Source organism: Dermacentor silvarum, chromosome 2, assembly GCF_013339745.2.
Source record: "Dermacentor silvarum isolate Dsil-2018 chromosome 2, BIME_Dsil_1.4, whole genome shotgun sequence".
NCBI lineage: Eukaryota > Metazoa > Arthropoda > Arachnida > Ixodida > Ixodidae > Dermacentor > Dermacentor silvarum.
The window spans coordinates 154,697,485-154,722,727 of NC_051155.1; the positions used below are offsets into that span (position 1 = coordinate 154,697,485).

Here is a 25,243-nt window from a genome sequence, read left to right on the forward strand (position 1 = left end):
CCGAGCTATAGTTAGCTGCTCGTGACTCTATGAGATTCGGACAGTATTTGCCCGGGAATAGGTAGTTTATTATATAGTTTATCGATAAGCAAGGGTTACCGTCCAGTTTGCAAGAACCGAAGGCTCAATCTAGTGAGTTTTGAGAACGTTCTCTGAAAAAAAAAAAAAAATAGGAACTACCCTTCGGTAAGCATGACATGCAGCACGCATGCGCACACCTCCTAGTTTATTCCTGCATCTCCCTTCTTCGCCGTTGCATCTAGCAGACGACACTGCCTTGAAGCATGCGTTTCAACAGAACCCTTGGTAGAATGTCTACAGCGGTGTCTTTTGTAAAGCTGCTTTGTCTTCAGTGGCGAGAGTGAGCTTGCTCATCAAGCAAGCTCACTCTCGAGAATATGCCAAGCCCGAAGAAAGTTCGCACAAAACTGAAACGCTCTACTGACACTTCCTCACCCGTCGTTACCACCGGTAGAGACCTTTCACTTTTCGTTCTTAATTTAAACGGTGTAGCAGCGTATCTCTGCTACAGGTGTGCTTCAGCACTACCATGGTCCCTCAATACTTTTGAAAAAGCTATTAAGGGACTATGGCACTACGAAGTCTCGCAATTGAAAACAAAGTGTACCCCTGCCCGTGTATCGATGAAAAATGGTTCTGTTCCTTCGGTTGTCTCAAACGTTGACGGGACGCCTCAGTGCTCGTACAGCGTTCCGCTGTAAGTACAAGGAAAATCAATTTCGCTCGACAGAAGCGTTAGTGTGTAATATTCGGGGGCTCCAGTTCGTGGTTACGAATAAACGGCGAACGAACGCGAGCGTGTTCAACTTGCCGTAGCACGACCTAAATGGCCGAGAAAAAAAAATGCCTTCGAAATGTACTCATCCAGCGCGAACGACGTCCCGCTGTCTCCGTCACGCTGCAGCGCGGGCAAGACACCGTTTACAGCCAGTTTCCTTAGATTATAATAAGTGTTTCATTAGCCCAGAACATATTTCTTTTGCTTCCTTGTCGCGGCAGGGGCGTTAGCCTTGACGAAACAGACCGTGCACGTCGCAGCGACGCGATGTATCAGAGGTGAGCGAATCAGTTGCTTCGGCGTACGCCATCGGGTGTATAGTATTAGAAATAGGTGGAGAAGGAAATGAAAGAAGATTACGCGGCTTTTGGCACTCTTGGTGCGAATGACAAAAACTGGCGTCCGCGAAGGTGTGACGGCCCTGCGCGAAGAACGCTGCAGCGTTTTAAAAATGTTGGCAGTCTTCTTTCTCTACAGTTAACGAGCTTTACGAGTGGTCCTATAGTATGCCCTTCTTTGCATGAGTCGACGAAACTGAACGAATATGTTTTATTTATTTATTTATTTATTTATTTATTTATTTATTTATTTATTTATTTATTTATTTATTTATTTATTTATTTATTCATCATGCTAGGGGGAGTCGCATGAGATTTCCTACACAATTTGTACAACATACATAATGCACATGATGATATATCAACAATATTCGTAATACATAAAAGTGTATATCTAACGCCACATATAGAAGGAATAACAATTGATTGATTGATTGATTGATTGATTGATTGATTGATTGAATCCCTTTATTCAGACATATGGCACTAGGGCCTCAATGTGGAATGGGGCGGGAGGGGGGGGGGGGCTATTAACAAAAAAAAAAGGCTATTAACACATGAACCATCTACAACTAGTACACTGGGAGAAAGGGCGGGAACATAAATATAAATACACATATCAGATAACTGCTGTAGCATTTGATCTTATAAAATTAAAATGACGATGAATAAATAAATTTATTGGGAGTACTAAAAGCTAACTGATCAGTGCCAGTATAAAGTAAGGGCATTATCGACTGGCAATTTGCACACTCGTCTAAGTTATCGCTTACCATATTTCCGTTAGCTCAGATGCATTACGTTCGTCTTACTATACATATGCTTCTCTCCCGTTCGGGGAACCTTGCCGGTGCATTCATGACTTTCGCCATACTTGAAATCGGGGACAATCTATACCGTATAGTATAGTTATGTTCGTGGCCTTGCGCAGTGTCTGATGCAGTAAGAAAGGGTATTTATAAAGGACGTAGTCATTTCTTCATGAATCGGCTACCAGAATGGTTGATGTGTCTAAATCTGAGGAACGTGGTGCCGAACAGCCTACTAAGGGGCAATATCATTCCGTCGACCAGTGATTAGGAGATGGATTGAGCCTCGTTATTGTTACGTATTCTACGCAAAAGTAACCGTATTAGTTGTTTTTCTTCGTGTCCATGTTGGCAATGCGAACACAGGTCGCGTACGCATGGTCATGTGCAAGGATACGTATTCAGTGTATACAGGACTCGTAGCCTGATGCTGATGCGATGCCTCGAGAATTCTAACAATGCTCAGCATTCAAAGTTTGCAGAAAAAAAAAAAAAGCACACGTAATGTACCGACAGTTCTTATGGCACTCATGTGCACTCAGTGCTGTGATTATTGAGATGCGCGAGTAATACGATACTTGCACGGCGGATGTTAACGCGGCCGTGAAAACAGGTATACGTTTGAGCGAGTAAAAAAAAAAAAAAAAAGACATAATGCGTAACGGATCGTACTATACGTCCTAACCGCATCTCTTCTACAGGGGCCAGCGGCCACGCACGTAAGCTACCGGTTCTGTGCACATTTGCTTTTTGTTAGCATTGTTTCTCTGCATTGATCGAGAGATGCCTGCGCGCACTTGACTCGAAAAAAAAAGCCGAGTCGGCTGCTGTATAGCCGTTCCGCGAAGGGTCGATCGTCCCCGAGAGGCGGCCACGTCCTAAGTGGCGTTTCTCTCTGTGGCCCGCTTGGAGCGGTATTCCATGGAGCGCTTGGCGATCGAGTCGCGGAACCGGATTCTCCGGTGGATGCATCTCCCAGCGGGCAAGGGGCGGCCTTTATTGCGCGCTCCTCTCTACCATCGCGGTGGCTATTATATATGCGCCGCACGGTCGGCCCTGCACTGGGCACACATGTCCCCGCGGCAGTGGCGCAGCAACGCCTTTTATGTGTACCTATGTGCCAAATATGTATACAGAGTGTCTTAATGTCAGCGCCTCCTTTAAATTTCTAATGACCCGCGAAATTATGAGTCAAGGCTCTTGGTGAAATAAATTCTGTTATGCACAACGTAGATGGAGCGCTATCGCGCCTTCATAAAATTATACGTACGTTCCCGCGTTGTCCTTAAGTTTCCGCGAATTTTTATGCAGAGCAAGCGCAAAGTTCCTTCACAGAGCTTCAAAGAAAAAACAAAAAAATTCCGAAGAGCTCAACGTATACTCGACGCGTCGTCCTCTATTCCTGTTTAAAAACCAGCCGGCCGTTGCTCTTCGCCTATGCAGAAATTTAAAAAAAAAAAAAGAAGCATTTTACCAAGTGATGCGTAACTTTCATATATTAAGTGACTGTTCATCAAACTTTGTACATAAACATGCGCAATTTGATCGTGCATGCTCCGCTACATGATTCGAACTGGCCCCATGCATATATAGGAACTTCACGGTATACATTAATACTACATGAAGACGTCTTCTAGTAATCTTTCGATAGTTTCCTGGGTCATGGTATTGGACATTCTCAAGTACGCCATCTTGCCAGTTTTGAGAAAGAGAGAGAAAACAACTTTATTTAGTGCTATATACATACAGTCCGCGTCCGCGGAGAAAAGAAAGGCTATAGTCATCAGCCATGCTTAGACGTCTAAAGTGTCCGGATGTAGCCTTCATGATACCAGTTCTAATTTGCTCACATGGGTGGCTACGCCATCTCTGATGCGCTCAAGACGCAATTCGACAGAGTCCTGAGTAGCACCTGAGGTATACTAAAGGATTTCAAAGGGATGAAGAAGCCGCTCCGCGGCGCGACTCTCATTCATGGCCGTATACAGACATACTCAGCCTGGTTATTCGGCTCGTTTTCTTTCTCGAACAGACTATATAAAAAGAAAAGTCGTTTGTGATAGAATGCGTAGTTCCGCCGCATCAGCTGGATTAGCCGAAGCGAAGGAAATTATTCGCACAACCGTCACTTTGTATATATACGATAGCTTCTTTAACAAAATTGAATTAAATGTTTTTCATTAACCACTTTCGGGCACTTTTGCAATTGAACGCAGTTGGACTTGGTGTGTCTATTTTGTAGGTGTGTCTATAGTGTGTCTATTTTGTAGCTATACACTGAGGCCATTTTCGAGATAAATGCCTGCAAAATGTGCCACAAAATACATAATCATTTTAAGTTGCTTTGTCAATTATAGTGGGTATCGGGAGTACTTTTGAAGAAAACGATACATGAAACGCCGATGTACAGTACGAGTATTTCGACGCACGTTCTTGTAGGCAATATGCTGAAAGTTGCTTTGGACTTCAGATTTTATACAGCGCCTCATGCAGATCGAGCCCCCTGCTTTATAACGAAAATGCTGGTTTCGTGTTGCATGGGTTGTGTGTGTGCATTTGTTTGCAATTGCGTGCGTGCGTTTGTGTGTATGCACGACGTCGTAAAACGGCACAATCCGGAGTTTACTTCTCTTGTTCACTGTATACCTTGCCATAGTGCAAAGATGCTGCGCACATTCCACCATTCAGATGGCGTTAAAAGGCAATCGAACGTCGGCTGCAAGCGCTCGCTGGAGCGACTGCGCACTAAGCGCACAAAGCAGTTCAATGCGTGCCAAGCTTTCATTCTTCGTCTTCTCTCGGCTGGCGCTTCGCCCATTGTAATCGCGCTGACCTCGAATTTTTTCTTTTCTGCCCCTCTTCTTTTCCTCTAAAGGATGCCTATATACTACGTCTGGACCTTTGCGTATACGTGCTTTCTAGATATCCAGGTGCGAAAGGTCGCGCCCTCTATAGCTCCTCTTCCTTTGAAGGAAAGCGCTCGCACTTGGAATGTCACAGTGACCTGCGTGCATGTGGCCGTCCATTTGTGGGCCCGGTTGAGTGCCGTAAACGTAATCCATATATTCCTGCCAGAGGCGCGCAACGCAAAAGGAGTACGTTCTCTCGCCATCACTTCGGCGGGGCCAGATGTAGAGGCTTGCGCTTATTTTTTTTAAACTGTTTTCGGACCAACCTCGCAACTTGAATCCATTTTTTCAGCCAGCGGGGTCGCATCAGTGAGTGGGTATATATAGGTTAAGATACGCGAACGTTTCTAGAAAAGTGAACGTGACCTTGTCGCCGTTCTTTGTGCTTTGTGCACCTCAATATAGAAATATAGCTATGCAGTTAAAAAAGTAAAGGACTATGTGGCTATAAAACGTGCGTATGCTAGCGTGGAAGTTACGCGTGTGGTGAACAATCAATCTGCAGGCGCCAAGGAATAATTCGAATGTGAAGGACAACCCAGAGGACGACGATACAGCCATGTACCAGCGATGGCGTATATAGGTGCCGTTGCTAGCTTTGACATAATGTTGGTGGTGTCAGTCATATACTTATCGGGCCATTTGATTTCGGAACCAAAACAGGTAGATGCAGAGGCTACGGTTGTGATGTCCTTTCTTTAAAAAAAAATATCTCATGTAACTGCTGACAAATGCTGACAGGAAGATGGTGGGAGACAGTCAGTGAAAGCTGCTATGTTGAAATAACAAAAAAAAAAAAAAAACGAAGACAAACTGTGCCTTTGTATACTACGCATCGCTTTTTCACAAGGCATAATGGTTTCTAAAGATAACGGAAAGCATGTGAGCTGGTCACGAACATCCACCTCTTGCATTATATACGCTAGATGCGTGTAAAGTGAGAGAGAGAGAAAGAGAGAGAGAGACGTGGTGGGAGAGGCAGGGAGGTTAACCCGAAAAGATTCTGGTTTGCTACCCTGCACTGGGGGAAGGGGAAATGAAAGGCGGAAAGATTGGGGAAGAGAAAACAGTCACAAACAAAAATTCAAGGGAAAAAAAGGAGGAGGTTGGAAAGTAAAGTGGCTGTCCACTACAATTGGCGGCGCATTGAACGCACAGCACGCCTGGAGCCACTGTTAAAGTTTTCAGCGACTGAGTACACTGCGCTCTCACACATTTCACATCAACCAGTTTCCTTCAGTAGAGATGGAACATGCATGCTGACTCTGGAAACAGCGCTTCACTGCGGCACAGCGCGAAAAGACGGTACACGGCACACGAGTGTATACTACACCAGCCCCTTACTGCGTCCTCCATTTTCGCGCTCAAAAGGCCGTTTTGCTCTTTGAGCACTACTCTCACTGTAAGCAAGCTAGAGCACGTCCGTTGGGACGCGGTAGCACCACGCGTTCTCGCCGCTTTGCCACCGACGAGATCACCGCGCTCGCAGAAAAGCCCGCCCGCCTCGCCATCGAGGTGTCGCCTCCTCGCCTTGCCCCGGGCCAGTGCCGCCGGTGGGGCACGGCCGGGGTGTGTCCGGCGGCCCCGCCGTTTCTCCGGTCGCCTCACCGCGGAATTCCGCGTGCTCTCCTTCCCTCACGTTCTCCAGCCGGGACACGTGGACGCGGGTGCACGTGAACGCAGCCACCGACCGGCGCTGGTCAGCCCAGAGGCGACTCGAGAGCTCGCTACGGCCGCCGGAAAGCCGGGTTCGCTCCTTTCGCTCACCGCGTGCCCATCATCCCTCGGACTGCACTCTTTCTCTCGACCTAGTGCGACGCCTCGGGCCAGGCTCGACCTTCGACGAGACACTCTCTCGCTTTTTCTCGCCGCTGCCGAGAGCGTAAATCGAGAGCGCCTACAGTTTGTGCGGCCGGTATATGCACGTCAACGCTAAGGCAACACGCTTGAAGGAAATGGCGCGGCGCTCGATCACCTACCTCACCGGCGGATCTCGCACGCCTCGCCTGCGCATTGATCAATTCTCGCCGAGTGAGCAGCGAAAAAAAAATAATAATAATGGCGGTAAGAACGAAGGCAGCGCCGCGGGAAAGGTGCGTCCCTGGTGGGCGGATCAAATGGACCGTTTTACGGCGTCTCGTGACGGACTGATGAGATCGCGTTTTCTCCGTCTCTCGAATTCTGTACCGCTCTTTCTCTCAGCCCCTGCGAACCCGCGCTCGGACAGTATATGTACCGTTCTTGTTTGCGCTGCGAGCGGCATTGTTTTAAGTTTATTTCAGCGCCTGCAGCCAACAGCTTTAAAGCCTTGGCGACAGGTCACTATAAGAACATGAACATGGTAAAATACGTACACCGAATGCCATTTCCGCCGATATCACATGCTAAAGTATACGAGGCATGAGTTTCTATAACAAACTTAAGAAAAAGATATACTTGCTAAACTCATTTGCGTCAAGCATCCGGTGCTCCACCTTTACATATGGTATGGTTCGATTCAAGCGAAAACTTTTTTTTTACTATCATCCAAATTAATCCTAATTATAATTCTTATGCAAACATGCACTGGGAACGCACTGACTTATTACTTGAATTATTTTTAAATTAGTATTTTATTTCACTTTGGAACTCGCGATATTTGTGCCACGCTCTCTATACTGTCGTGCCAGGTCATCGGCGCATCCATATATGAGACTTACGAAGGCTAATTCATCTTCGTAGTCTCCGAACTATACCGGACATTGCCATCGCATGTGGTGATATTCCAGTCGAAGGAAACTTTATTTTATCGGAACGTCCTCTTCCATGAAATCTGCGCATGCTGCTCTTTCCGACCACACTGACTAGGAGACCACTGCCAGTGCTCACTGAATAGTCCTTACGCTAAAGCTGTCCCCAAGAGCAGCTGCTGGCATGCCCGGACAACCACAAAGAGTAAATGCCATTGATGCATGCCCAAAATAGTAGAATTGAACAAGACACAAACAGAAAAAAAAGGTGGATATAATATAACAAAAATGGGATAGTTTCGCACAGTCACATGTCTCAAGTTCTGAGATCTGCGACACGCCAGAGTCCAGTAGATCTCTCGGAACCTTCATTTCAAGACAGACCATCGTTCGGAATGAAGCGTTCGGGCCTGCGCACCCATGAAGTGCTTGCGCCGCAGAGAACTACGTTTTATTCGTTGTATTGAGTCAATGTATAAAAAAATGTATCGCCTATAATTCGGTACAGCACAAAACGTGTTTCCTTGTCAAAGTCAGGTGCCAAGGACATGCAACCGGAAGCGTGCCCGCAGGCTTCAGCACAAAATGAGCTCCTTGTTTATCATGTGTTATCGGTCTGCGATGTCTTGCGATGGATACGTAAGAAGCGAGGGGGCAGAAAAGGCGTCGAAGCTGTTTCTATTTAATTGAGCCTGCCGGCGGAGAAGGCTGATACATACATATAATCGGCGTTGGATCTTGTGGACGTAAAAAATGCGAACGAAGCGGCTGCTTTTCTCGTGAATCGGTTAACGATTGCGACATGGACCGCCCTGTCGAAGCCGCATTTCGCGCCGGACTATTTAGAGATAACAGACCCCGATCGTTATGCCATTCAGTGCGCGTATATCGGACTTGTCGTTCAACTGACGCGAAGGACACGCAACTTTCATTTCTCTTTTCTTTATCTGATTACGTCCGCAGACGGCGTGACTCTGTTGTTGAATGCCGGCGCCATGGTACTTGCGCGTATAAACCCAGAATAAAACCCAGGAATTTCGTAGAATGAGCTACCAGGCCGTGCGCAGCTGATAAGCGCCTTGGCTCGGCAACGCCAATTTCCCGCATTCCTAAAGGATGTCTTCTGTGCGGGTATACGTATCAATTTTGTAACCGCCCGCGAGAGCTGGAGCTTAAAAGTTTGACCCGATCATTAGAAGGGCTGATATCTTTTGTTTGCACTTTCATTTTTTATTTCACCACATCGCGGTGGCGTTCTTTTAATGACGCGTACCAATACACGCCCCAGTCAGCGAATCACAACGAACCATATGCTTCAGCCGAATTGTTGCCTTTTCTTCGTTTATGCATGCCAGTTAAGTGTGTCTCGAGCAATGTATATGTACTATAGTACATGCGTGCAGTCTCTTGGACTTCTTTACTCTTGTTTTAACGCGCATAAGTGCTACGACCTAAGCAGCAGGCGATACCCTTGACGCGCTTCACCTTGTTCTATTGTCTTCCGCACGTAATATGGGCGCTTCCTTACCTCATGGCCCTAACACGCTTGCCTCCGGCACATTATTTGCAGCCGGGCGGGAATATGTAATGACAGCATACGAGGCAGTACCACACGCGCATCACTTCCGGTTATTTATACACATGTGGTTCTCGTGTGTAAGGACGCTCTTTGTGTATATAGTGAGCTAAGCACTTCTACGTGGGAAGCTTTTTCTGAAGGCGCTATTGCGTTTTTTAAGATCAACGAGCCTATGTGATTGACCACACTACACTTTCCTTGTGCGCGCATGTGTTCAGGGAACGTCTATCTATCTATCTATCTATCTATCTATCTATCTATCTATCTATCTATCTATCTATCTATCTATCTATCTATCTATCTATCTATCTATCTATCTATCTATCTATCTATCTATCTATCTATCCACCCGTCCGTCGATCGACTGATGTAAGCGTGTCCATATATATATATATATATATATATATATATATATATTGTTGAGAGAGAGAGGGAAAGGCAAAACTACGCGCGAGTTTTTGAGAGAAAAGGTAAAGCCACGCCAACTCGCTCTCTCTCAACGGGCGGTTCACCAGTGCATCCGTGCGGCACGCATGCGGTCGCCGACATCGGTGCATGCGAGCGACAAGGCCGGAAGGAAAAGCCCTCGCTCTCGGTGGCACTGCGCACTCAGCTCCATCAGCGGGGCTGCTATGCGCCAGCGTCGGCCCATGCACGCTCAAGCCTTTGTCTCACGCCCATTACGCGTGCCTTTTGTCCGTGGCTATACGGCCAGCTGCCACTGCCGCGATTCGGTCGCGGGTGACGCAATAGCGACGCTCCGTCGAAGACTCTCTCTGGCGGTGAGTGTCCGCGTGCGTCGTTTTCTATACGCGTTTTTGTCTGTGTGACGAAGGAGTGCGCGCCACACCTAATGGAGATGCACCGCGGTGCACCCCGCGTGTTATACACTGCGGGGAATCACAGCGACGACTCCTCCTTCTCTCGTAATACTTTGACCCGCAGATTGTCTGGATCGTGTAGAGAAGCGGCGCTACTCTCACTCTCACCGCATGTGCCCCGATTCCTCTGTTCGAGCATGTGATTCGCCGCTGTAACACTGGCTTCCGCAGTGACAGGAACCGAATGATTCACTTTGTCAGCCTCCTGCAGTGTGCAGCGGTGAGGCTTTTACAGGGGCGGGCCATTTATGCCTTTTGGAAAAAGTTAGGTGGAGGGTGGGGGGTGAGCGACAGTATTGCATTGCGAAAGCTTTATTGCGAAGTTTATAGGGTTCACCTTGTCCTAGCCCACTTGCTCGACAAGAGCGTCCTTCGAATGCGATTAGCATTCTTAGGGTATTTCACGCCACCTTACGGTAACTATGTGTCTGCCTATCTGTCGGTCTCAAACCGTTTTGCCCGCCAACTTGGGCCACTGGGTCTAATGGTCTAATGGAGGTCAGCAACGACTGATTGCGAGGGCCCAGGACGCGGCCCGAGCTCAAGGACGCCTCTCCAAAGCTTCGTTTACATAATACAGATGTTTATTCTCTCTCTCTCTCTCTCTCTCTCTCTCTAATGGGTAGAGTATTGGGCTGCTGTACTTAGGGAAACGTATTCCAAATCAACCGTCGGACAAACTTGGCTCGCTGTGTATGCGACGCTGGGTATGTGCACGCTTTTCAATGTGAACCTCTTTGTCGGCAACTTGCGGTCAAAGGGTGTGTGCCGCTCTTCAACGACAAATATATCCTTTCAAATTTCGCCGGTGCTGGGCGGAATCGAACCCGCATCATATATATTCAGAAGATATTGTCTGGATATATATTCACACACGCGCCACGCGCGGAGTTCGCCGCGGCACCGCTGGATGGCGCCGCGTGTCCAGAGGAAAGCGCGACAGTGGAGCCCGGCTGCATACGCGCGCCTCGTACATGATGCGCGTTGGCAACATGGCGTGTCGCTATACATTGCTTCAATGCCAATCTCGTCAACGTTGACATTCATCGTCAGGTGAGTTCTGCAGCAACTTTTTTATTGAACATGAACATTCCATGCTTTCCATGAACATGAACATTCCGTGGTTTTAGAAAACAGAGATGCACAATGGATGCAATATTGGATATAGTAACCTGTGTGGAACACGAACATTCCATGGTTTTAGAAAACAGAGATGCACAATGGATGCAATATTGGATATATTAACCTGTGTGGAACACGAACGTGCATGTGGCAACTTGACGATAGCAGTATTCTTAGACATCAAGAGGGTGTTTGACACTGTTAGTCACGTTCATGATCTGCTAAGTATGTTAGAACTTGGAATGTCCGGCAGGTCCTTGCGATGGATTTCTGAATTTTTATCAGGTCGCAAAATATTTGTTCAGACGAGCGAAGGAAAGAGTGCTGAACATGTTGACAAGCAGGGAGTACCACAGGGAAGCGCACTCAGCCCTTTTCTTTTTAACTTCGTCATGGCTGATTTAGCGAGAAGACTGCCATCACAGTTGAGATTTTCACTGTATGCAGATGATGTGTGCAATTGGACATCTGTAACTCTTGTTCAATTACTTCAGATGGCGTTACAAGACGGCATAAATATTATTACCCGCTTTTTGAGAGAGAGAGGGGAATGGTGCTATCACATGTGAATTAAGACAGCTGTAGTGCCCTTCACTCGGAGGCAGTTGAAAAATTTCACTCTTAATCTGGAATGACAACCTCTAATGATAGTCAAACAGCATCGATTTCTTGGAATAATACTTGATCGGCAACTATCCTGGGCACCCCACATAAAAAAACTCGCAAACGAGGTCAATGCGATAGTGACTGTACTTCGCAGACTCGCTGGCACATCATGGGGTGGATCAGTATCGACCATGTTGACTGTTTACAATGCATTAATACGACAAAAAATTGCGTATTCCGCGCCCATCTTGCATGGGCTTTCACACACGTCAGAAGAACAACTTGAAATACTTTTAGCTAGAGGTCTACGCATATGTCCAGGCGTTCCACGAGCGACTTCTAGCCGTCTTGTAATAGCTGAGGCTCGCCAATCACCGTTTCCAGTTATGAGAACTACAGAAACATGCCGGCATTATTTTCGTCTTCAACCATAGAATAAAAATCACCCATTGGCTCTAGACACAATGAAACGAGATAAAAGTTATGTTCATAAATAAATTCAGGAAAATCTTCATATATTACCAAGAAATTAATTTTGGAACTCAGATGTCGAATATCCTCCATGGCTGCTTACTCGTCCAAAAATCGAATTGTCAGTAGATGACATATTCAGAAAAAGAAACATGTGCATTCAAGCTGCTCAACAACTAGCACTTTACCAGATTTATATGCACCTCAATAAACAAGAATCATTTAAGTTATCTCGTGCGACTTCGTCCACAACGACTGAACTGTTCGCAATCCTATATGTGCGGTAAAATTTATAACTTCAGTACGAGATGCGCAAAAATGGGTAATTTTCAGCGATTTACAGGCGGCACTAATATCACTCTGCAGCACAAAAGCAAAAACAATCAGTGATAGTATAATATATGAAACACTTAGAGACCTCACAAAGGCAAGCCAAGAGAAGCATGAAATAAGATTCCAGTGGATACCTGGACATTGTAACATTCCTGGCAACACAGCAGCCGATGAAGCAGCACGACACGCACACCTCAAAGATGATGCGATTTCGCTCCTAATATCAAAAAATGAATTACGCTGCATTATAGGGGCAACATCTTTCAAAATGTGTAGAAATACGTGGTTTGGCCAGAATTCGAAGAGCTCTGATTTATACCATATCGATCCGCTTATTGAACTCAAATTTCCATTGTCATTAGACAGAAATATGGAAACCCTTATTCATCGATTAAGGCTAGGCACTGCCTACACAAAACATTTCTTGCATAGAATTGGCCGTGCGGAAACCCCCGAATGTGATTGTGGATTTGTAGATGAGGATATATATCACCTCCTTTTAGATTGCCCACATCACGACACACCAAGACGCCGACTTAAATAAACGTTAATGGCATTAGACCGCAGACCTTTCAGTTTAAGGAAACTTTTGGGCCCTTGGTCAACAATGGCCTTGCAAAAGAGCGCTCTAAAAGCGTTAACAACATTTCTCGAAGAGAGCGTCATTGTTGGCCGTTATTAACGCTTATAATGTTCCTTTTATTTCAATGTCGCTGTATATGTATATGTGTTTGTGGATTATGTTATGTTTATTATTCTGTTCTGACTATATGTGATAATGATTTACATGATGTCTGCACCACCCGCTGATTAGAGACTGTATTGTAAGGTGCCATTATTAATTGTATTCTTGAGACTTTCTTCTGCAGTGCCGTGGAGTGATTGAACTTCTTCATTCTATGTACCACGTTTTTTTTTTTTTCGTTTTCTTTACGTTGTCGTGTTGCTGTGCAAACGTTGCTTGTATGAGGTTATTGGACATGTATTCTTGTATGTTGAACCCTGAACATTCTAGGTTAGACCCATTCAAGAGCTAAGGAGTAGCCGACGCCTTATTTGTGCGTCAACATCTCCTTATATCATATCAATAAAAAAAAAAAAACATTCCATGCAGACCATTTCGCATAAGGACATAGAAGGGCAATTAATACCTATAAGCTATAGTTCTCAATACACGTTTGCGCCTTTTGTGAGGTTAAGCACCTTGGTATGAACCCCTTGAGTCGCCTGCACGTGATCATAGAATGTTAGCCTCGAAGGCCAATTGGTACGCCTGCAACACGCGCAAGCAAGAATCAGAAGGCATTCTGCCTGGAATTCTGCCTTTGTTTGCTGTCCTCGAACACATCTCGATCGTGTTATAAAGCACTAAACGTATGCAAGGTATACTTAGCATTAGCTGAACGCCGTCGTCTCTATCTTCCAACGAACCGCTTAAGGCTGGCTGACTGGCAAGGCTAGTTGTGTCCATCATTGCTTGAGCTTCGAGGGCTATATATGCGTTCCGAGGGGTCGCACCCCGTCCTCGTCATTGAGTGTCGGGTTGCCCGCGCCCTGTCACTGCGATGCGACGCGGCCACATACGAACGTGCACCCTGTCAGACGGACGGGGTACAAGCACATGGGTTTCTCTTCAACGTGGGTGGCCTCTGTGCGCATGTAAGCTCGCAATCCAAATAGGCAGACGAGTGTCGTCCAAGCACAACCCCCACCCACCCCACTGTCTCTATAGGGCACAGATAACGACGTGTCGCCGACGGGACACCACCTTAACATGCTATACAGCAAATGGACGTTTGTTTGCTGTATACGCGCGGGTGCTGCAAGACAGATGAATGAAGTATAATGCACCGTCAAGTGTGAATGCTGCTTTCTCCATGCTGGTCTGACACCAGACGAATGCCAGTCGGCGCAGAGTTTCGAGAAAGGAACGACACATTTATGCGCGTGCATGATGGTGCTTGTGTCACGTATACGTCGTATGCGGAAATGCGCGTGCCGGTCGGCCATATCACTTTACGTAACGCACCGGAAGCTGCGAAAGCGCAGTGTCTTCTCGCAGCGTATAGACCTACACAGTCCCGCACGCTTCATTCACATACGTCTTTTATCACTGCAGTTTCTGCAGTGTATCACAGACTACATGGATACGCATTTCTACGTACCTACGAACTGCAAACGAATGGAACAAACGGGCGCAGACTTATTTCAATTTAGTTTGCTTGAAGTCTAATGTTTCATATATACTGAACTACCAAAGTGTAATGCAACAATTGCCGCTAAAAGAATATAAGGCGAAAAAGAGCGATGAACGAAACAACATCATGGTTGACACCCTTCTACTTCAAGCGATATATCCGCGCGCGCGCGCGCGCGTCGCGCGCGTGTGTGTGTGTGTATGTGTGTGTGTTGTCTGAAATTGTATATGAAAGAGTGGCTGATCGATAAGAAATGTCTCGATGGTGCTCCGCCTCACGATCGCCTTCTCTTTTGAATATATCGCCATATTCTACAAGTTTGGCTCGCAGCCGCAATCTCGACAGTGCGCTGGCAAGTGGTAGCCGCGAAGTCTCGAATAGTAGCTCGTGAATTCTCGCCCAAATGTCAACTCTGTCAATATAGTGCTATAAATTGAGAGGTAACCACTTCTTTTTCTTTTTTCTCCTTATTCTCCTTAATAGGGTCGCGGTTTCCGGCAGTGTCCCGTAAACGTTATTCGTGCAAAAGCGCACGTTAAAAAGGGGGAAAATAAAGAAATGGCGCTCTAGCGGGTGGAAGAGAGGAAAAACGGCGTACCCGAACGAAGTAATACCGAAGAAACGGCGAACGAGGCCAATGATATATCATAGGAAAATTGTAGCGTTTGTACGAGGGCTGCTAATGCTATGCCCTTGTTTGTGTTCAATGATGATTAAAAAAGGGGGAGTGGACTAGAAGAAAAGACATCACATGACTGGGATGATCCGAACGAGTAACCTCCTGCATGACGTGGAGTTCTCTACCGAACGCAAGCCTATATATAGGTGCGTGTACCTCATCCCTCGCCCACTTGTCATCTAGTGTAGCACGCAAACATATCCAAAATTTATTAAAACACCTCTATATTCACCGTCTCCGCAAGCGATCAACGCCACCCGTGGCTGGTGGGACTTCGCCACACTTTATCACTTCAGATCAGATCGTTCCGCGGTGAGGCGCGCGTATCGAGCGAACTGCGACCTTGTATCTTCTGCCGGCCAAGGCTTCTGTTAAGACAGGCCGGTTGGATGTAGACATACACACACACAGCGGAGCCACAAGCGAGGCCAAAGAAGAACGCCCAGTTGTAAGCGTAAAAGAAATAGAGATAGAGGGAGAAACCGAAGGGAAGACAGAAAGCACGCATGCAGGCAAGCAAGAATGCGAACGTAAAAGAAGAGGGCCCGTTAGTTCGGTCGAAATATTCCGACGGCTTGCCGCTCGCACATACGCGCCTTCGGTTCGAGAGAGGCACGCGGGGGTAATCGCCAGTGCCTCGACGCAACGCGTGCATGCGCGCCAGGTTTCGCGAAATGACACGTCTGATCGCGCATGCATAAAGGACGCGGCCGGCTGCCGTTCTATACTTCGAGCGAAGGCGGAGAAGCGCAGGGAATTAGGCCGGTAACGTCGGGACGGCCGCAGCTCTGCCGCCGAAGGTCACGCTTCCATATATACATATAAACCGATCATTCCCACCTCGCAGCTTTCTCGATTCTTGTACTGTTGTCTTTCTTCGTATGCAGAGCCGTCCACGTTGTGGAAGGGGAACGCCTCAACGGCATTCAATCCCACACATACTTTCAAGGTTTATTCCACTCATGGAAACAAGTCACCGGTTTTGAGACAGACCCGGATATCTGCTAATGAAAAATTAATCGGTGGACATTTTTTTCTAAATAGAACCTACTAATGAGTTTTTGAAAATTAATTAGGTGTTCACACCAAGAGGGGACGGCCTTGTACAATCCGCTCTATAGTTAGTAGAATCTGAAGGCCCAATTCAATGCTTGTGTTGCATGAGATTCCCAGAGAAGGCTTGTTCTGACCACATGCATAGAATTCTTTCTTTCTCTAGTTGCTAACTGTACAGCAAGTGCTGCATATCCGCTCTTGTTCCTCCTGGACGAAGATCCACAGTGTCTTATATATATATATATATATATATATATATATATATATATATATATATATATATATATATAGGTACCTCTGTAGTATAACATGAGGTTCTGCTTATTATATTTTATTCCTCTTGCCCTCTTTCCCTGGCACAGGGTAGCCAGCCTGTCTGAGAACATGCTAACCTCCCTGTCTTTCCGTCTATTCCTCCTTCCACCCTTTTTTCCTGCTTACAGGTTTTGTGAGGCGTAAAGCTTGTCCAACACGGCAAAGGGTGCTGGCGTCACTTCGCGATAGTCCAGACAGTATACAGATCTTGCGTGATTAAAGGGAAACTGAGACATCCACCCAAATGTCGCAATTTGCTACAATGGAAACCCAACGGGGTTCCTCGAAAGAAAGCCTCGCAGTTGAAGAAAAATTCGTCCTGGTCCGGGACTCGAACCCGGGACCACCGCCTTTCCGGGGCAGCCGCTCTACCATCTGAGCTAACCAGGCGGCTAGCAGATGGCAGGGCGAAGTCGAATTTGTCGACAACTCGAAGCAAAGGCAAGTGTATTGATGTAATAGTTCAGCGGAAATCCGCTAGGTGGAGATAAGTAATTAAAAGGAAACTGAGACATCCACCCAAATGTAGCAATTTGCTGCAATGGAAACCCAACCGGGTTCCTCGAAAGAAAGCCTCGCAGTTGAAGAAAAATTCGTCCTGGTCCGGGACTCGAACCCGGGACCACCGCCTTATCTCCACCTAGCGGATTTCCGCTGAACTATTACATCAATACACTTGCCTTTGCTTCGAGTTGTCGACAAATTCGACTTCGCCCTGCCATCTGTTAGCCGCCTGGTTAGCTCAGATGGTAGAGCGGCTGCCCCGCAAAGGCGGTGGTCCCGGGTTCGAGTCCCGGACCAGGACGAATTTTTCTTCAACTGCGAGGCTTTCTTTCGAGGAACCCTGTTGGGTTTCCATTGTAGCAAATTGATACATTTGGGTGGATGTCTCAGTTTCCCTTTAATTACTTATCTCCACCTAGCAGATTTCCGCTGAACTATTACATCAGATCTTGCGTGGGCTGCGATCTTGGCTTCGAGCTCGGCTTCTTCTTCAGCTCTTCAATAACGTACTAGCTGGCGGAGCACGTCGAAGGGGTAGACTCACGTTTTTACCTATAGCGAAATAGCTAAAAGAAAAGGCCGATCTGGAAACCCAGGGAACGAAAGCCGACCTCTTTTCATGGCCGCTCGCCTTATCCCTTTTGGAGTCCACTGGCTACAGAACGACGCCGGCGTGCTACAGCGCTACGTGAATTGTCATTATACGAGCGTATACATTATACGTTTTCATCGGCGCAGTGATGTGCGCGTGTCTGAGAATTTTTGAAACGTATACGGTGCAGCTGACATATACCGCATCCCCCCCCCCTTTCTCCCCCCCCCCCCCTCTTCCCCCTCCCACCGATTTGTCCTTCCTTGATCTCCGACGTGAAGTTCCCAGGGATCATCCAAGCTCAGCGCTTGAGCGCCGGCGGCGCATACCTCTCTCTATTCGGCATGCGTTCTCCGCGCATCCCGCCACGCGGCCTATATTATATACTGTATAGGCGGCAGCACGACTCCATTCCTCGTCTCTCTTATCCGCGGGAGCATTGCCAGCTGCGTTGTACGCATTGTACTACGCCATGACGAAATGATCTGCATACTGCGATTGTCCGGGTCACGTATACCTGCGCGCGTAGTTGCAGCGCGTGCAAGAGAACAGCTTTCAAGAGATGGCTCCTAATCGTACCAGGAAGCTTCCGCAGACGTGATGGGCGGGAAAAAAAAGAGAAGTAGTCGGATTGTGACATAACTGGATTGAGAGAGAGAGAAATCGATAAGCGTATAGTGCATTGAAAACGTGCGTCGGCGTCTGAAAAGAATTCAGAAGTATTCAGAAGCTTGGCAGCAGTGAAGATGGAGGATATTTCGCTGCTATATGAGCTCGGTACGCATGCAGGATCGGTTGGCTTAACGCAGCCTATACCAGCGGCCTATTAATTATCGTTTGAAATGGACCGCAGCGACAATAGTATATAATGGTTTTCGGATTATGTATAGGATATGATAGAAATAACAATTCACGGGTATTTGTTCCAGGAGGCACACTTACCGGGTGTTTCAGCGAACGCTTTCAAACATTTTTTTTTCTTTTGCTTTTTTTTAATTGCCTGTGGCAGATAGCACAATTCTAGTTCATGAGCTGGTCTACTCAAGAGGCGGACATTGCACAAAAATTGAAATGGATGATCTACTAATTAACAAATATTCACTAATTGTGTTTTAACTAATAAATTATGGCACATATTGCAATTTACAAATTCTAGCCGCGGAGTTCTCAAGGCGCATCTACTTGGAACGAATTTTCAGGGTGACGTGCACCAGTTACGATATATTAATTCCCGAACTTTGCGGAGAAATGCGTCAATTGGCGTTCCAGTTACCTTTGTGCTTGAATGCGTAAAACGACGTTTTGTTGAGAAAGAAAGTGGAACGTCAGTGCATTTTTACCGCAAGTTTGACGGTGCATATTTCGTAAATGGTGTCATCCACAAACTTGTTTTTCAAGTGGATATCCTTGCAGTCTCACCCACTAGAATTTGTAAATTGCAATATGTGCCATGAGGTAATTAGTTAAAAACCTAATTAGTATTTTTTTAATTTGTCGATATGCATTTCAGTTTTTTGTGCAAGTAATGTCCGCCTCTTCGAGTAGACCAGCTCATGGACTAGAATTGTGCTATCTGCCACAGGCAATGTTTAAAAATTTTCAAAAATGTTCGCTGAAACACCCTACGTGTATATTTTCCTTGTGCGAAGGCATCGTTAGCCTTATTTTCACATATCCAGTACAGAGCGGAACTTAAGATGTCACCGATACCGACCAATGCTGTTGTCTCGCAGGCAGTGTGAAAATTAGTTCGGTAACCCAAGCGTGGCGCCCCAGGGATCATCCGAGGCAGCGTAAGCAGGACGAGTTATACGTGTGAGGAACGTATGTATTATTGTACGTCTATATAGGGTAGCAAATGGTTCTAAGGATATCAGTGCATCGCTGCATAACTTTTAAAACTATTTCTAAACGAAGAAAATAACACGTTTTGACATTTGCTCCTGAACGCTCTGGGATGTCAGTATGTCACGTATACTGTGCAGCCCACTGGGCATATTTATTTTTCTGTACAGAATTAGCATCTCAATATGTTCCAGAGGCGAATATAGCAGAGCAGATGCTATTCCTATTCACAACGGTGAAGACGCGTACCCTATATTATGGAAACGCTGACCCAAATGCACCTTCATTATATAGTCAATGAGCGTATTAACATTCACGGTGCAGGAGCCGTGACCTCATGGAATGTGTGCGTGCGTGCGTGCACGTCCCGCTTTATTTGTCGGCTCTCATCTAGAGTAGTCTGCGTCGCCTATATACAGGCTGACAACTGCAGCTATCATCTCCCTTATACTTGTTTCTGGATGAAATACAGAGACCCCTTATGGCAATTTCGTGAAATAATGGCTTACTGCAATGTATATCGTTTATGTTGCCTATTTCGTGCTGTAAACATTGCGTTGGTTCGGTCCTTTTTTATGAGCGCCAGAAGGGAGATATATATATCAAAAATAAACACGGAGAAGCTAGCCAGAACAAATATTCGATCGTCTGCCCTGTCCTATGAAAAGAAAGAACGAAGAGAAAAAGATATGTACATCCCACGCACTGCGCGAATGGATGGATGCGAAGTTTCTTTGATGTATATGCATGTTTGTTTTAATACTGAATGTGTTGACGTTATGGGACGTTACAATAATGTACATACTATGTAGCGTTTTGCAGATGTTATGTTTGCGTTATGTAGATGCTATGTTCACGTCACGAATGTGTTAACATTGCTGATGTTGAAGCAATTTACACGAGAATGAATTAAGTTGACTTCTTTATTCTTTGAACGAACTGAATGACCGTCAGCTGCTTCACATTTGAGCATACCTATATCCGCGACGGCTTCCATCGCAACCTCAGTTAATATCGATACGCTGTTGGTCTCGCGGTGCAGGTAGAATAACGGTAATAGCAATAAGTAGGGGCGTATGTACTGAGATATACGAAACGTAACGTTTGAAGCGTCTACACCCCTTTCAAAGACCTGACCAATTGCACCTCTCAATCGAGATGTCGGTAAATGTACTTTGCGGTCGCATTGGACTCTACTAACACCATTTGTGGCGTATAAGCAGTGCCACTGCGCAAATGCTTCCTTTCTGAACTACTACTGCACGCTGACGTCACAGATTTTTTTTTTTTTTTTTTTGGTCTTGAGCTCTCCGAGCTGCTGCTGCTTGTACTCGGCAGGATACCGACGTCAAACACAGAGAACGAGGCAAGGAAACTGGGCCCACGTGTTACACCTGAGCGACTGTAATGCGATAAATTCATAATGATAGGCCCACCCACGTGTTTAGGCCCACAAGATCACCACCTTCGATTACACAGTCTTCGGGATGGGCACAGCCTTTTCGGCGAGAAACACAGCCACGCCAAACCTCGCGGAGGTAGGCAAATAAAGCTTCGCTCTGCCATAGTGGTCCTCCGGATGATAACGGCATCTTTCTCGGAGCACCCCTCGCCTCTAATGAAGCCCACACACTTCATATTAAATTCTTCTAATGGTACATGCTCATGTATGGTAATGGAAGCGTATACAAGCTTACTAACGCCTGCATGCAGCTCAGCTGCGCTCATTCGAACGCCTTGAATACCTTCTTCGAGTCCGGCAAACTGTTATTTGGACGCCCGGGTGCTTCTTCGGCAAAAACCACTGCCTTAAGACGTGCCGGTACGTGTGTAGCGCTTAGAGTTTACGGTCTATACTTGAACGGCGGCTCCTTTTATTCATTGTGTATATAGGAGGCGACCTCCTCCCACTTACACCCTTTGAATCCAGGAATATACCGCACCAAGTCTAGTATTTATTTGCCTACAGCGTGTGCTCCCTGTGCTATACTGTATGCTATAGACTGCTTGCCACACTGCCTTCCTAACCACGGTACTTTTCTCGGCCTTTGAATCAACGTCATGCATTATGTGCACTTTTTCTTCTGTATGTGCTGTCTTTTCTTACTGCCTTTGTCGCTTATGCTTAATTGCGTCCAAAAAGAAAAGTAACAAAAAAAAAAGGGGGGGGGGGGAGCACAAGTTCGCCGATGCGGACTGCGTAAGAGGCCGTTGCGAAGCTGCTATCACGTGTCTCTGAGCGGTGGTTGATGACGGGCATTACACACTGAGGGAGGCTACGAGTTTGCACCCGCGGGCGACGCGTGCGATCGAACGTTCGGAGTACACGAGACTGCACGGGCACGCGGCATGTACACGTAATAATCTGTAATGCGGAAGACGCTCACGCACCGCCGCCTTATTTCCTTTCTTTTGATCTCTAAGAGTTTTATGGTTTTAGGCGCCCCACTAACCTATACTCTCAAAATTAATCTGGGAATTTGCGTCATCACTGACAAGCTAAGCTGACGTCGACGACGACAATGCTGACGGTTGTGATGATGATGGAGTGTTTATTTCATCAGGAAGGAAGGAAAGAGTGGATAAGGAAAGGCAGGTTTGCTACCCTACACATGGGAGCGGAATGGGGGAGAATGAAAGATGGGGAGGAGAGAGAGAGAGAGCACATAGCACAGCACACACATCGTCAGTCACAGTCCGTCACTCTTGCGTGGTACGTGACATCACTGTCACGTACAGCTGCTTGTCCAAGCCCGTTTCTTTCAAAAACCTAAGAAGTCCCGTCGTCGCCTTCAGCTGCGATGTCTTCTGTCGACGACATGTGAGAGTCGTTTCAACTGACATTGGTCTATTGTCAAGGTGCGCTACAACGGACGCCAGGGACTGTCTCAGAACATTATATTCAGGACAGTCGCACAGAATGTGTTCTAGCACCTCCTCGCAAATACAGGCATTGTAAAGAGCGTTGTCGGCCATTTCAATGAGAAATGAATAAGATTTCGTTATTTCATCAGGAATGTCAATGGAACAGTATATAAGTGTCTCACAATAAAGTGGTCACTTCTAATATACCTCGCGCAAGAGGGAATTAAAGAGTGTTGAGCGGAAAGAATATACATATAAGAGAGATGCGAAGGTTTGCGGAAGGTAGATAGTTTACAACGATATAAACTTAACAAAGAAGCTGAATCTGTAAGGAACGTTATACAAAGAACACACGATCCGCCAAAGACTGTCTTTCAGCCACGCGCCAATTTCTTTGCCGTCGTTGTGTTGCTTCTGAGGAATTTTTTGCCAACGTGCCGCAACTTGCGGGTCCGAGTTATAGAGAAATACGAGCAAGAACTTACTTTCAAGCAGTCATCACTCGTCATGCGAGCATTCATTCGTGGCATGTACCGAAAGGATTTCGCGTTCCAAACCAGACCACTTTTATTTTCATTGAATTCATTGAGCCGTTATGCTCTATTGAAAGCAAATTTGTGTTATCCCGATTTCATGTTGTCCACGGGGGACTTTTTTCCGTCACCTCATGCCAAGAATCTGTAGATTTAGAATTAGAGCCTTGCAGTTACAATTGCGCCATAGTTCTCTTGTGCTCGGTGACCATAACATGCAGTGTTTGGGCAGCACTGGTGATCTTATAGATAGCATTGGCGTGACCATGAACCTCTGTACTTAGAAGATATTTTGGCGTAGAATCTGCGGGTAGCGGGGCCATTTTTTCTTTATTTACACGCCATCTATTCGTACTGTAATGTGACATATATCAGTTGCATTTTATTCTCTTATGCTTTGAGGCAGCCATCTTTGAAAGAAAACGTACGTCTTGTTACCGCACATGCACTATACATCGCTATCATAGATCGTACGGATCGCATACGCAAGGTGTTGGCAATAAGAACTCAAAGGTTCATCCCCTGCTTTATTATTATTTTTTTTAATCTGCCTGGCCCTTCACAAGTATACAGAGCAAATATTACGAGGACAGGTCAAGCTGAAGCGAGAAAAGGCCGTGCCGGGCGCGTTCCGAAGCTGGTGCGGGCCAATTGTTTTATTCTATGTCCGTGACAAGGCTATTTATTCAGAGACATCAAAGCGATAACACAAGGTGCCTAGCAGCAACCGCATGCTTACGAGAAGGAATTTCAAATAAAAGGCAAATGGGGGGGGGGGGGGGGGGGGTGGACGCGTATCGGTTGTTCTCAACACACGAAGAAGACGGGGTTGTTCCTCGCGATGCCTCGCCTCGAAGGCAGCCCCTATAGCCGCGTACGTGCATAAGACGCATTCGCTGGATGTACGAGATCTACGGCCGCATTGTCTAACGCTTGCGTCGGTGCCTATACGTCGACCGGCGCGGGCGACCCGAGGTATATCTGCCTTCGCCGCACAAGGCGCGTGCGAGCCACACCCTGCAAAGCTCGCTCCGAGAAATATTTGCCGAAAGTCTACATCTTCGCGTCGCGCACCACGGCGCGCACTTTGAAAGCACGGTGTGATTTATACAAGCGCTCCCCCTTTAGACTAGATGAATGGAGCCAGATGCGACCATACACGAGCGAGCGCCGTCCGGGATTAGAAGCTTCGCCCGTATACATGACTGATGCACGTTCCTGCCAGGTTTAATGCGAGGTCTCCGCTGACGTGCGTCGTTTGTCACAGCGGCGAATATCCAACGGGGCTCATGGAATCGCGATAACATGGCATTCAGGCGACCCGCTCTCGGCGTGTCATATTCTTGGAGATTTTAAGGCCGCCGCGCATCTATAGCCTAAGCCTACTCTGCGGGAGGGCTCTATAGCGGGCGTTGGGGCTATCGTAATTTTATTTTCCTTTCTATTTTTTTATTTCTAGCATAGTACGTAGTACAACGGAACGTTTAAAATATAAGTGCATTTCAGTTTCTCTATGACCCACTATATATACATAAGGTCATAAGGTAATGTTCGCAGCATAATTCTCTCTCTTGTTCTTATGTATACCTACATGTGTCCCAGTCTCTTCAAGGCACCCTTTTTCAACGAGGCCAGTCGTAATCCGAACTAGAGCACTGCACGGGCTCGGGCTTACCCGAAAGCCCGGGCCCGGCCCGGCCCGTGGGCCGGGCCGGGCCGGGTAGAGGAGTTTTTTCACGGGCTCGGGCCGGGCTCGGGCACGGCGGGTGCTTTTTGACCCGGGCCCGGGCCGGGCTCGGATTTTTTGATGCGGGCCCGGGCCGGGCTCGGGCTTTCTGCGAGTTATTCTCGGGCTTCTCAACTCTGAAAAACATGTATTTTTCGGTCTCGGGCCGGGTTCGGGCCGGTTTCGAGTCGGGCTCGGGCCGGGCTCGGGCTTAAGGTAAAGGGGTGGCGGGCCGGGCCGGGCGGGTAACGTAGATTATTTCCGGGCCCGGGCCGGGCCCGGGTCTCGCCATAAAAGTTTTGATCGGGCTCGGGCGGGCCGCCCAATGTGAAAACGGGCCCGGGCCGGGCCCGG

At 46.9% G+C, this 25,243-nt stretch overlaps 1 protein-coding gene and 1 non-coding gene across 3 annotated transcripts in view; both read left to right on the top strand.

The window, feature by feature from the left end:
* The window catches only part of LOC119441940 (plasma membrane ascorbate-dependent reductase CYBRD1), a 147,856-nt gene that overhangs the window by 34,409 nt on the left and 88,204 nt on the right, over window positions 1–25,243 (top strand). The window lies entirely within an intron of this gene.
* Trnac-gca (transfer RNA cysteine (anticodon GCA)) lies at window positions 17,556–17,630 on the top strand. The gene has a single exon. It is a non-coding gene; the product is annotated as a tRNA-Cys (tRNA).